Raw genomic sequence first — 9219 nt, 5'->3', positions numbered from 1 at the left:
TGTAATAATAAAGTCATAATAATAAAGTGTAACAGACAAATATTTTATTAAAGTAATGTGAATAAATTATGGTTAATAAGTGATAAGCAGTAACGGGCATCAAGGGACTTTTATTCATTGTTATATTCTGTGTTCCAGCACTCATGGTGCATTTAATGTTTACTGCATTTAATGTTTTTTTTTAAAAATAACCCAAACTGCAAACCATTAATTTTTAAATTATATAATTGAAACAGAACCAACCTCAAAAAGCACTAATCACTCAGCACTACATCTGGGTCACAGGAGATGAACTATGTAGTGTTAGACATGAGTTTAGGACTCTTCCAGCGTTAAACTGCAGTGCTGGGAGTAGACTGGAGTATGTTAAACACTATGCCCTACCTCCATTGTTGTCTTCATCCTTCCTGGCATCCGTCTCTTCCTTCACTAAACACACTTTAGTGTCTCTCAGAAGAGTCTTAACCACCACCTTATGGATTAGACAGATGAAGAAAACAGTATGCATTAACCAACAATCTAAATACTCTCGTCTAGTTACTAACTGTCACGTTTGGAAAGACTACCAACTCTTCTTACATTAGACAATCTTGTTAGCATCACTAGAGGACTCCATGATATCTGGCTACACAGGGTCGCTTGGTTGGATGTAGTTTGATGTTGCTTGACATGCTTCTTCAGCAAGGAAAGTTTGGAATGGTCACCCATTTCCTTCTGCTCAAATCTTGGTTCCATTTTTATTTGGATGGAGTTGAAAGTAACCCCACTCGTGTTGGACTGTTTAGGCCTCTTGGTTTTGTAGCTTTTTCCTGGTTTGTTCTCCATCTTGTTGACTTGAGTGCCTCAAGTCAACCTTAATCTTTCTTTGAATTCTGTGGGGAAAAGACCAAGCCGACTGGACTCAAGAGCTAGACCAGTCCATCACCCATCCAACACCAAATGTAACATTACGCTGCATTATCAAATAAATTCTTCAGAATGATGAAGAACCCATAAGCCTGCATGAACCAAACTACGAAATGCTGAAGCCTACTAAGAGCCAGACGCTCGGAACTAGCTAGATAGTCTACTTATAAACAAACCACCAGCAATAGCAATGATCTATTCACACCCTATTATCATAATTGAACGTCTTGCGGGTCCCAACCATGCCATAAAGTGCCTTTTAGGGTATTTTATGGCACTAGCCTCTTCGCTAAGGCTGTAGCAAGCTATGACTGTACTAAATTGAGTACTGCTAGCGCTAGGTAGCTAGCTAATAATGATCTTTGTTGATGAGAAAATAGCATGCTAAAAATCAAATCACCTTCGGCAATTTTAGGCTATAAACTGGCGAGCAAGAAAGCTAACGTTACACAACTTTTACCGCTTCTCACCCAACAATTACCAAATCCACCAGAAACCGTTTTTGTTTCTTGTTAATCTTCACGTATAAAACAGCATGCTGGATTTCGTACTGGCCGAGATTGTTAAATTCAGAAGATAATTTACTTTAGCGAGGACAACTGGCCAATCAGGTAATAGCCAAAGATGAAGAGGCTGTTGATTGGGTGTGCATTCTTAAAGTAGTATTCCCGTGGAATCGTGTCCATAACAAATGGTAGTCAAAATGTAGTAATGATACTACCATATATATATATATATATATATATATATATATATATATACACACACACACAATATATACAGTGCATTCGGAAAGTATTCAATCCCCTTGACTTTATCCACATTTTGTTACATTACAGCCCTAATCTAAAATTGATTACATTGTTTTTTCCCCTCAATCTACACACAATACCCCATAATGACAAAGCGAAAACAGGTTTAGACATTTTTGCAAATTTATTACAAATAATAAACTGAAATATCACATTTACCTCAGTATTCAGACTCTTTGCTATGAGACTCAAAATTGATCTCAGGTGCATCCTGTTTCCATTGATCATCCTTGAGATGTTTCTACAAATTGATTGGAGTCCACCTGTGGTAAATTCAATTGATTGGACATGATTTGGAAAGGCACACACCTGTCTATATAAGGTCACACAGTTGACAGTACACATCAGAGCAAAAACCAAGCCATGAGGTCCAAGGAATTGTCCGTAGAGCTCAGAGACAGGATTGTGTCAAGGCACAGATCAGGGGCAGGGTACCACAACATTTCTGCAGCATTGAAGGTCCCCAAGAACACACTGGCCTCCATTATTCTTAAATGGAAGAAGTTTGGAACCACCAAGACTCTTCCTAGAGCTGGCCGCCCCGGCCAAACTGAGCAATCGGGGGAGAAGGGCCTTGGTCAAGGAGGTGACCATGAACCCGATGGTCACTCTGACAGAGCTCCAGCGTTCCTCTGTGGAGATGGAAGAACCTTCCAGAAGGACAACCACTTCTGCAGCACTCCACCAAATCAGGCCTTTATGGTAGAGTGGCCAGATGGAAGTCACTCCTCAGTAAAAGGCACATGACAGCCTGCTTGGAGTTTGCCAAAAGGCACCTAAAGGACTCTGACCACAACAAGATTCTCTGGTCTGATGAAACCAAGATTTAACTCTTTGGCCTGAATGCCAAGCGTCACGTCAGGAGGAAACCAGGCACCGTTCATCACCTGGCCAATACCATCCCTACGTTGAAGCATGGTGGTTGCAGTGTCATGCTGTGGGGATGTTTTTCAGCGGAAGGGACTGGGAGACAAGTCAGGATCAAGGGAAAGATGAACGGAGCAAAGTACAGAGAGATCCTTGATGAAAACCTGCTCCAGAGCGCTCAGACTGGGGCGAAGGTTCACCTTCCAACAGGACTATGACCCTAAGCACACAGCCAAGACAACGCAGGACTGGCTTCGGGACAAGTCTCTGAATGTCCTTGAGTTGCCCAGCCAGAGCCCAGACTTGAACCATATCGAACATCTCTGGAGAGACCTAAAAATAGCTGTGCAGCGACGCTCCCCAACCAACCTGACAGAGCTTGAGGATCTGCAGAGAAGAATGGGAGAAACAGGTGTGCCAAGAAGACTTGAGGCTATAATCGCTGCCAACGGTGCTTCAACAAAGTACTGAGTAAAGGGTCTGAATACTTACGTGTACACACAGAGAAAGAATACTACATGCTTGTCAACCATGTTGAAATGTTTGGTTATGCAATAAAAATCACAACCAGTGCAGGCCAATGATGGTTTATGTACTGAAACAAATCATGTGTTCCAACTGTTCAAGTGGTCTCTGTAATTAACTTTAATTTAATGTCATGTTTATAACAATACAATACTATGGGAGTGACCTTTACATAAGTGCTCCTCTTGTTCCAAATCAAGGAATACACTACAAACACAAAGCAAAAAAAACAGACGATCATCTTTCAGAATTTATCGCCTACTGATCACCAGGACAATCAGTCATCAAACCATCTTCTGTACATCACTGTTTATTTTTAAACAGAGCAAATAAAAAAACGATTCAAAACAAACTGGTGTTTAAAACCTTTTAGACATAAGGTCCCCTGTTTGGTTCGAAATTTTTCTGAGCCTGTGTGATGTAGGATGTGAAATCTTAAACCACTTGAAGCTGGGATGTCCCTCCTACCATTTCAATCGCTCTTCCAACTGTCCAACTCCTGTCTGAACCCTATATCACAGCACATGCCTGCAATCCTTACATCATAACGCAGCAGGAGAGTGCTTTCATCACAGTAGCACATTCAGAGATCGATTTATAGCCATTCATCTAAAATAATTAACAGATTTTAAACAAAAAAATGATTAATATGAGATGGAAGGCGAGTTCCTAACGAGTTCATGAAGCCAATCTAGAGCTCTGTGAGACGTTCAGAGCGACGGGGGCAGATGTTTTGATCAAGAGAAACCTAAAAGAATATGCAGATTTTCTCTAAACAAAAAAACGAATGTAATTTACAGTTATAGAAGGTGAAATCTTATCGTTAGCCATTTTATAATTTCATTATGCTATATTTAGAAAGCATATGTCATTTCAAGCCTTATTCATACAATTTTGTTGAATAGGAAATACATAACATTTCATAATTGTATCATATTTGTACTGTGTACTTGAGCTTGTGTCCTCAAGTGACAACTCAGCAACTTAGAACTATTTTTTACCAGAAAGGTGAGATTTTAACCTTTCTTTGAATACGCAGCATTACTAGTTATTGTTTATGGCCCTCATGATAATTACTTTTGGGAATTATGTAGATTACATTTAACTGGTTAGCAAACAACCACAAAACAAAAGAACAATAAAAGTAACCACCTAATGTACAGTGAGCTGCAAAAGTATTGGGACAGTGAAGTTTTATTTTGTTCTTTTGGCTCTGTACCTCTAGCACTTTGGATTTTAAATGATTCAATGACTGAGGTTAAAGTGCAGACTGTCAAGCTTTAATTTGAGTTTTTTCATCCATATGAACTGTTTAGAAATTACACCACTTTTTGAACATAGTCCACCCATTTTAGGGGACCAAAAGTATTAAGACAAATTCACTTGTGTTTTAAAATTAGTCTAAAGTTTAGTATTTGGTCCATTATTCCTATCACGCAATGATTACATCAAGATTGTTACCCTACAAACTTGTTGGATGCTACCATGATTACGGATAGTCCTGAGTGAATCGTGAGTAATGAGTGAGAAAGAGTACAGACGCACAAATATCATACCCCCAAGACATGCTAACCTCTCACCATTACAATAACAGAGGAGGTTAGGATTTTTTTTTTTTATGGAAGGGGGGGGGGGGGGGATTACACTGCTCAAAAAAATAAAGGGAACACTAAAATAACACATCCTAGATCTGAATGAATGAAATAATCTTATTAAATAATTTTTTCTTTACATAGTTGAATGTGCTGACAACAAAATCACACAAAAATGATAAATGGAAATCTAATTTATCAACCCATGGAGGTCTGGATTTGGAGTCACACTCAAAATTAAAGTGGAAAACCACACTACAGGCTCATCCAACTTTGATGTAATGTCCTTAAAACAAGTCAAAATGAGGCTCAGTAGTGTGTGTGGCCTCCACGTGCCTGTTTGACCTCCCTACAACGCCTGGGCATGCTCCTGATGAGGTGGCGGATGGTCTCCTGAGGGATCTCCTCCCAGACCTGGACTAAAGCATCCGCCAACTCCTGGATAGTCTGTGGTGCAACGTGGCGTTGGTGGATGGAGCGAGACATGATGTCCCAGATGTGCTCAATTGGATTCAGGTCTGGGGAATGGGCGGGCCAGTCCATAGCATCAATGCCTTCCTCTTGCAGGAACTGCTGACACACTCCAGCCACATGAGGTCTAGCATTGTCTTGCATTAGGAGGATCCCAGGGCCAACCGCACCAGCATATGGTCTCACAAGGGGTCTGAGGATCTCATCTCGGTACCTAATGGCAGTCAGGCTACCTCTGGCGAGCACATGGAGGGCTGTGCGGCCCCCCAAAGAAATGCCACCCCACACCATGACTGACCCACCGCCAAACCGGTCATGCTGGAGGATGTTGCTGGAAGCAGAACTTTCTCCACGGCGTCTCCAGACTCTGTCACGTCTGTCACATGTGCTCAGTGTGAACCTGCATTCATCTGTGAAGAGCACAGGGCGCCAGTGGCGAATTTGCCAATCTTGGTGTTCTCTGGCAAATGCCAAACGTCCTGCACGGTGTTGGGCTGTAAGCACAACCCCAACCTTTGGACGTCGGGCCCTCATACCACCCTCATGGAGTCTGTTTCTGACCGTTTGAGCAGACACATGCACATTTGTGGCCTGCTGGAGGTCATTTTGCAGGGCTCTGGCAGTGCTCCTCCTGCTCCTCCTTGCACAAAGGCGGAGGTAGCGGTCCTGCTGCTGTGTTGTTGCCCTCCTACGGCCTCCTCCACGTCTCCTGATGTACTGGCCTGTCTCCTGGTAGCGCCTCCATGCTCTGGACACTACGCTGACAGACACAGCAAACCTTCTTGCCACAGCTCGCATTGATGTGCCATCCTGGATGAGCTGCACTACCTGAGCCACTTGTGTGGGTTGTAGACTCCGTCTCATGCTACCACTAGAGTGAAAGCACCGCCAGCATTCAAAAGTGACCAAAACATCAGCCAGGAAGCATAGGAACTGAGCAGTGGTCTGTGGTCACCACCTGTAGAACCACTCCTTTATTGGGGGTGTCTTGCTAATTGCCTATAATTTCCACCTGTTGTCTATTCCATTTGCACAACAGCATGTGAAATGTATTGTCAATCAGTGTTGCTTCCTAAGTGGACAGTTTGATTTCACAGAAGTGTGATTGACTTGGAGTTACATTGTGTTGTTTAAGTGTTCCCTTTATTTTTTTGAGCAGTGTATATTAATGCCTGTAACTTTCTCACTCATTATTCACGATTCATTCAGGACTATCCGTAATCATGGCAGCATCCACATGAATGTGGAAGTGTTTATAAACATTATATTCTTATTTACAATAAAAGTGACACTACACAATATTTAGCATTCATTTCTATTGGGGACAAAATACTCTGAAACACAACCAAAACAAACCGCAAAGGCATCCAGAGTCACAAGCGTGATGTAAGCATTGCGTGCTATGAATATGGGACCAAATAATACACTTTTGACTACTTTACTACACATAAGTGAATTAGTCCCAATACTTTTGGTTCCCTTAAAATGGGGGGGGGATATGTACAAAATGTGCTGTTCTTTCCAAACGGTTCACCAGCTATGTATGAAATGACCCTCAAAATAAACCTGACAATCTGCACTTTAACCTCATAGTCATTGTATCATTTAAAATCCAAAGTGCTGGAGTACAGAGCCAATACCTGTCACTGTCCCAATACTTTTGGAGCTCACTGTGTGACCCAACTGGAGGATTGCTAAAACATTGTGGCGTTACCATAAACAGGGGAGCAAAAATGTGTTAGCATTTGTTGTCACATCTATCACTGACTAAAGAGATCAGTCTCCCCTGCTATTAATTCATAAGAGTAACTGAGTTTCATAAAAGGTGTCATGTTAAAAATATACATCATGATCATTTAGGTTTACGACATCTAAGCAGGTGTTTGGAGAGGTTGGACTTGCAAGCAAAGCTGACAAAGCAGTGGGGGCAGGAATAACATTTCCCCTTGTGGATTTTCATGTGGACTTTAACGTGACTCTGTTCATAAAAGCTCTTCCCACACTCTTGGCAGGAGTATGGCTTTACATCACGGTGAGTGTGGGTCCTCATGTGCAGGGTCAGAGAACCTGAACAGATAAACCGGCTGTGGCATTCAGAACATTCAAATGGCCTTTCCCCAGTGTGGAAGCGCTTGTGTTTGGCCAGATCTCCAGACTGAGTGAAGCTTTTACCGCACTCTGTACAGGTGTATGATTTCTCACCTGTGTGAGTGCGCTGGTGGTTCTTCAGGTGGTCGAGTCGGGAAAATTGCTTGTCACACACTGTGCAGTGGTAAGGCCTCTCCACGGTGTGTGAGCGCAGGTGTGTGTTCAGCACCCCAATCCTAATGAACTTCCGCCCACAAACCCCACAATGGTAGTTTTTCTGGTTGCTGTGGATCTTCAGATGAGTTTTCAGATAACCTTTGTCAGCAAAGTCTTTACCACACACAGTACATTTGAAAGGTCTCTCCCCTGAGTGTGTGCGCAGGTGAAGCTTCAGACTCTCCCTGTATGCAAACTGCCTGTCGCATTGGGAGCAGGAGTACTTCCTCTCACCAGAGTGAACAGTCATGTGTTTCCTGAGGAGCGACTTCTGTTTGAAAGACTTCCCGCAGTCCTGGCATTTGAATGGCTTGACCCCATTGTGTATTAACAAGTGATAACGGTAAGCGCTGGTATCTGAGAAGCGCTTGCCGCACTCCTTGCAGACATAAGGCTTCTCTCCGGTGTGGATGCGCATGTGAGTGTTCAGGCTCGTAGGAGTAGTGAGGATCTTGCCACACTCTAAGCATTGGAAGCCGACTTCCAGACAGATCACAGGCTTAGTGTCCTTAGGTTTAGAACCCTCTGGTCCGTGACACCGGTGAGGCCCCAGGCCCCAGCAATTCTCAAAGCTCTTCCCACAGTCCGCGCAACTGATGTGTCCTTCGGTGAGAGCAACGGCCATTTTTTGCAAACTCTTGCAGTGCTTCAGCAGGCTGCCCAGGTACTTGAATCTGCGGGAACACTGCGGGCAGGTGTGGAACTTCTCCTGAACCCTGTGGGGACGGGCAGGTTTCTGGGGAGGGGCAGGTTTCTGGGGAAGGGCAGAGGGGTGGGCCTTGCGGGTGTGTATGTATAGCTGTCGTGGTGTATGGAACATGCAGCTACAGTGGGGACAGCTGTGTGTGGGGCCGTACACGGTTTTACTCTTTGAGACTTGGCTTTTCAACATGGCCAGGTACTGCTTCTGGTGTTTGGTCTTGATGTGGTTCTCCAGGAAGTAACAGTCAGTGAAGGAGATGGTGCAGTGTGGACAAGGAAAAAACTGAGAAGAACCTGAGAGTGAGGGATAGAGAGGGAGAGAAGAGATGGGTATGATAAGAGGGGAGGAAGGGAAGAGACAATAATGTCAAATGTCATTTTCCTCATTCAATAGTCATTGCCGATATCAAATTAAAACCTTTTTAATATGAATTTTCCAGTAACCATCAATCATTTAAACTGCACTGTTGGGAGTAGACTGGAGTATGATAAACAGTATGTCCTACCTCCATTGTTGCATTCATCCCTCCTGGCATCCGTCTCCTCCTTCACCAAACACACTTTAATGTCTCTCAGAAGTGTCTTAACCACCACCTTGTGGATTAGAAAGAGACAGAAACTACAAGTATGCATTAACAATCTTAATGATATTGCCACAATACTAGACACATTAGAAAACATTAATCCTACTTACATCAGCCAACCTGGTTAGCACTACCACAGGATCCTTGTGGAGTGGACTAGAATCTGAATGATGATTTGAACTGGTGCTCTTTGGAGAGGGCTTGGGTAAAGTCTGATTCATCTCTGCCGGTGGAGTCATCGCCTGACTGTGGGTCATGTTCTGTGTGTGTTATACCCAGGTTTCCATGGCGTTCTGTCCCCTTATTTTTTGTGTGCAGTGGTTTAGTTTGTGCATGTTGTTTGATCTTCATCTTGTTGACTAAAGTGCCTCTAATGTAAACACTTTCCTCCTTACTGGCATTCTGAGTGAAAAGAGAAGCAGATTTTCAGTGAGCATCAGCCTTACCAAGACAAGA

General features: G+C 43.1%; 1 long non-coding RNA gene across 1 annotated transcript; it reads right to left on the bottom strand.

The window, feature by feature from the left end:
• Positions 1-8292: 8292 nt before the first annotated feature.
• Positions 8293-8949, bottom strand: LOC311122419. Its single transcript, XR_014612436.1, has 3 exons — positions 8874-8949; positions 8686-8773; positions 8293-8473 (listed from the first exon to the last, which is right to left on the bottom strand). It is a non-coding gene; the product is annotated as an uncharacterized lncRNA (long non-coding RNA).
• Between the last annotated feature and the right edge of the window lie 270 nt (positions 8950-9219).

This window comes from Coregonus lavaretus, assembly GCF_964263955.1.
Source record: "Coregonus lavaretus genome assembly, chromosome: 3".
Lineage (NCBI taxonomy): Eukaryota > Metazoa > Chordata > Actinopteri > Salmoniformes > Salmonidae > Coregonus > Coregonus lavaretus.
The sequence above is the reverse complement of the archived record's forward strand: the minus strand, read 5'-3'. Positions and strand labels throughout refer to the sequence as shown.